This window comes from Brachionichthys hirsutus, chromosome 20 (genome assembly GCF_040956055.1).
Source record: "Brachionichthys hirsutus isolate HB-005 chromosome 20, CSIRO-AGI_Bhir_v1, whole genome shotgun sequence".
In the NCBI taxonomy this organism is placed as follows: Eukaryota; Metazoa; Chordata; class Actinopteri; order Lophiiformes; family Brachionichthyidae; genus Brachionichthys; species Brachionichthys hirsutus.
In genome coordinates this window covers 6,752,890-6,758,026 of record NC_090916.1, presented here as the reverse complement: position 1 = coordinate 6,758,026, position 5,137 = coordinate 6,752,890, and the positions used below count along the sequence as shown (strand labels likewise).

Below are 5,137 nucleotides of genomic sequence, written 5' to 3'. Positions count from 1 at the left end.
TGAACAATGATGTCATTGTTGCTGGGTGAACTGGCGAGGCCCGCAGCAGGTGACATGCCAGACAGACGCTAAGTCGGGGGACAAGGAGATGACATCACGCAACATAAATCGCTAACGACGCTTCACTACTGGTTGCTGAGACAGAGCGAAAGCTTTAATAATGAAGCTAACATAATGAAGGACACAAATCATCCGTCCCCAGAGCAGTAATTCACACTTTTGAAACAACAGATGCTGAATTTGCAAACAGTAGAGATTAAATATAAAGTAAAACCCACAACATACAGCTTTTAAAATAACCAGCAAGTCCAAGTGGAGCCTTTTATTTCATATTCCTCCTTTTACTGCTGCTGCAGCAGCTCCAGAGGCAGTGAAGGAGAAAAGTGCCCCATCACCACACGAAGAGACAAATCCCATCCTGTAACCGAGCTAGAAAACTCCGTCTGATTGGACCCAGCAGAGTTCAACAGCCACTGCAGTGCTATAAATACGCGCGCGCCTCGTGTGGCTAGAGAGACTCCAAATAATGAATGAACAGTCGGATGGCGCTAAAAGCTAACGCCGCTCTCTGAGTGAGAAGAGAGGCCGGCGAGGTGAGCAGCGGCGCGAGCAGACTGGCTGAAGAGGCAGACACGCGGACTGGGATAATCCTCCACCCTGAACTGGTTCCAGGCGTCCCTCAGGGTCCGTGCTACGGCTACGGCTGTTCTACAGGTAGTGCTGCAGCACCTAAAGAGATCATAGAAGCGACTGAGCCTTCTCGACCCAATGGCAGCCTCTGATCCCCCCAAACGCTACAGTAGCTTCGCCGCTTCCCGTTCACTGAAACTTACGAGTCACGAGTCATCCTGGTGACGGTAAAGGGGAAGTCTGGAGCCTCCACCTACAAGGAAACCAGTTCTCTCCTCACCGACTGACTGACTCAGCAGCTTCTTGGCTGGCTGAACGACTGACCGGCTGGCCACAGAAGCAGAGAGGAAACAGGCGTTTAGATGGGCAGCGACAGTGGCGAGGTACCAACCCACTGACCAGCGCGGCCTGCTGGGAACAACCCCCCCCTTCTCATTTCGCCCACGGACCCCACCCCGCTGGAGCCAGGGCTAAACGTGGAGCAACAGGGTGGGGGCGCAAATGAGTGAGACGGGTCCACAGTCGGTGGTCGAGGAGAACTACCCCCCCCCCATCCTGAGGAATGCCTCATTCAAAAATAGGTATCCTGACGTCCACACGTCATCAGATCAGCCGAACCAATGCAGGGTTTAGTCGTACAGATGTTAGCATCCGTTACCAAGGAAGGAAATGTGATGTCCTAAACAAATGACGCAAATTCCAAAATCAGCATTTTTGCATCTGCAAGACTTTTGCACTTTTGGTGAAGCCTTTCTGAGCGATTAATAGTCCCTATATAAACCCGTAAGTACTCTCATATATCAACATAATTACTGATCATGATATTTTGAGGATGAGGAGAGAGTATTAATATATGATTAGCATGACAACGTTTTGTAGTTTTGTTTTCATGGGGCGGCGAAGCCCACCTGCCCAAGTCCCAGCCCAGACAAAACGAGGAATGTGTGCTGGTGGCTGGAGAGCGGCCAGTTTTACCCTCAGAGCACTGCCGAGGTGCCCTTGAGCAAGTCTGAGTTTGGTGCGCGTCGCTTTAACATTCACTTTCAGCTTTTGTGTTGCACCTGGAGCGACTACTGTTGAGCCCCATCACATGGCTTTGACCCTAATAGGGTATATGTAGGTCCATTGCTGCATCATGGAGGTCAAAGGTCAAACGTATCCTGTGTCCCTCTTTCCGGAGAAACCAGGAGTCGCTCAGATTTATGGCGTGACCCACACCGTCACGGTCAGCCCTGAAATAGTCCGAGCTGCTCGGCGATCTCAAATAGATACAGGAGGTCGTCGGTTACGATCCGCCGTGACAAAATGTGCCCAATGAATCCAGAATGGAACTTTAAACACGCTGAATAACAAGGAGGACTAGCATCACGGTCCCTGCAACATCTCTGGGGGGAATTAACTCAAGTTGTCCTGAATAACACCAACAAATACTAAAACGAGTACAAATTCTAAAAAAAAAAAAAAGCAGAAACGTACACATATGGTTGGAAGTCTGGAATATTTATGGAACTGTAAGATAAAACATTTGTAAGATTTCTTAGGCTGGCTTTTTCACTGCACTGTTCAGATCAGGTAGGATTCACTAAGGCCATAGTGATCAATATGCAAGTCTAAATATCGCTACAGTCTAAATGTATTCGGGGCCTTCATCCGCTGCTTCTGCATGGGCAGCACTGAAGGCCGTCTGGGCCTTGGTGAGTGTTGGGGGGGGGGGCTTTTCTCAGAAACACCTGCTTGATCCATCAACATGCAAGAGTCCAGTGCGGCTGCTTTGTTGTAAACCTGGAGGATGAGATCTGATCAGGATCAATACAGGAGGGGGGGGGTGATTGGCAGCGGTAATGAAACCGGAACAACCCATGGCTATAAACTTCTTCCTGGACTAAACACAGAGAGAGCCAGTGTATCGGTTCTTTTAGAGATCCCCACCCCCGCCTCCTTCCACCCTCTCTCAAACACACTCCCCCATTCATCCATTCATCCATTCATCCCTTCCCCTCCAGCTCATTCTGCTGCTCCCTTCTTCCCTCAGCATCTCTTCCTTCTCCACTCAGCCTGTCCTCGATTCACCTCTCACGCTAGCATTGATGCGGTCTCCATGGCAATGTGCTTTTCATGCCATTGGAGGGCCAATGGATTGCGAGGAGGAGGAGGAGGAGGAGGAGGAGGAGAGGCAGGAGCACATGGTCGTTGATGGTCTAAACATCTTTCCCTTGACAGCAGCGAATGTGTGTGAACCGGTGAAGGATTTCACTCAGAGCCAAGTGCGTGCATGTGCGTGCACGTGCGTGCACGTGCGTGCACGTGCCCGTGGGTTTCCATGTGTACACGAACAACATAAAAACGCAGCTCTGCTGGCGGTGCGGTGCCGACTCGGCGATCTGCAGGAGAGCAAACATTAGCCGTGTTTGGTAGCGATGATCTGTTGCTACAATAAGCTCCACGCCGCCCCATCCGTCACGCTCCGGCGTGGTTTTACGTGCGGACACACAAGAACGCGAGAGCATCCCGCTAACAACCTGATGGATAGAGGGAGCTAAAGGGAGAACCAGCGTCCTTCACCACAAGCGATCCGGCTGCAAGTCAGCCTGAGCTCACCGGTGGTTTTATCCTCACGTCATCCCACTCAGAGAATAAAGTTCCGTTATCTCCAATAATAACTTTCCCAACTGATTAATTATGACGCACAGGAAGTTACTTCCGCCTCACATGATGCCGTGTCATCCGTGGAGCGTTCAGCTCTCCGGGAACAAACACGCCATTGAAGGCGTGCTAACATTAGCTGCAGGGGAATTAGCATTGAGCGGATTTTACATGTACTTTTTCTTCCTCTTTCACCGAGACCCCCTTCAAACTTTATACTTTTAAACGTGCATCTGTAGTTAAACAAAGAGATTTGATTGATAAGCAGTCATTAACTAATCCGGATGAGACTTTGGAAGTTCTTCCCTCCTCAAAACCTGGGATATTTATGAAGTTAAATTCTGATTAGAAGCCTTTTATTTGCTAAATTTTTTTTTAACTCCCTCCCCGTTATTCCATCAGACACAAGGTGTCTCAGGAAGACCCTGCACATGAATCATGAATGATAACAGAAGGCACCATTATTTTCTATCTTCATGCCTTTGTCTTATCCCATCTGTGTGCCACAGTGACAGTTTTTTTTTTACAGTCATAAAATTCCTGCCAGACAGTCAACGCCCACACGGACATGTCATGTCGTCTTGCATCACTGTCTCCAGAGGAGGACAAGGGACGTCTTTGTGTTTGAATCAAGTAAGAGCACAGCTTTCCACTGAACTGCTTCTTGGTTACGTTTAAAAAAAAAAAGGAGAGCAGTTTGTAAAAACGTTTTGTCAGGGCCATTCTAGTTTGTGCTGAGTCCATGGAATTCCTCTCACGGGGGGGGGGGGGGGGGGGCTGTTTGTGAGCAGCATTGTTGTTTTATTTTGGGCTTTCATCCACGGTTTCCTGAGTTTGCCAGTGTATGTATGCCGTCTGTGTTTTGTTGCACAGTGCTGCCAGTCTCCCTGTCCTACAATAAGGCTGTGGGGGGGCATGAACAATAACGACCCTAAGGAAGTGGACGCATGGACAGTTAATAGTGTTGAATAAACCGGTCACTCAAGACTTAGGACACCTGAGAGTTTAAGCGTGAAAAATTAAATACGACAAGACGTGGCGAAAAATCTGCAAGAAAAATAAAAGAAAGTCTATTCTATGTAATCACCGGGAATAAAATAAAGGAGCAGAGAGAAAGGATTGAAAGTCCACATCGCAGAGGTTCATTAATTATCTCCGGTCCTTTTAGAACAGCTGACTCCTCAGTAACTTTCATGCCATTCAGGCTTTTGCTACACAAACACAACTTAATTACAACGCAGCTCAAACGCATCGCTGCCCCCCCCCCCCCCCCCCCCCAGAGAGAAGATGTTTCATTTGGTTTCACTAATTAACAAGCCATTTGGCTGCTGCGACAAATCCTTAGGCCAAACGACAGTCGGCAATCTTTAATTATTTTCAGACTTAGACTAATAGAATCTTTTTTTTCTTTTCGCCCACCATAACACACAGGAAAGAGGAACATCTATGATCAATACATCAACACGGAACAAGCACAAGGATTCTTCCTGGACTCCCCATCTGGTTTATGATGCCGTTATTGGTTCCAGATGAAAGCTGACGAATTGAAATCACGTGGTGGCACCGACTAGAATACCCAGCAGACGATCAAAGCCTCAATAACTCAGAGGGGGGGGGGGGATTGTTATATCTATGTTATAGCATGAGGTCCCATTAAAACAATTAGTGGAGCCTCTTTGGCTTGTGTGTTTGCTTATCTGTGCCTTTGCAAACAGCATGACGAGCCGATAGGCCTCCCAAGTCCCACGTTGTCTCGTCTTCGGCTCGGAGACGTGCTCGGAAAAAGAATGTCACAAAGACGACAGGGTTTCTGCCAAAGCGTCAGAAAGAGACACAAAAAGCAGCGCAGAGGCCGCCGACTCCT

At 48.4% G+C, this 5,137-nt stretch overlaps 1 long non-coding RNA gene across 1 annotated transcript; it reads left to right on the top strand.

The window, feature by feature from the left end:
* The first annotated feature begins 1,281 nt into the window (after window positions 1–1,281).
* On the top strand, window positions 1,282–4,885 carry LOC137909706 (uncharacterized). The gene is made up of 3 exons (XR_011106004.1): window positions 1,282–1,413; window positions 3,803–3,906; window positions 4,705–4,885. It is a non-coding gene; the product is annotated as an uncharacterized lncRNA (long non-coding RNA).
* The last annotated feature ends 252 nt before the right edge of the window (window positions 4,886–5,137 follow it).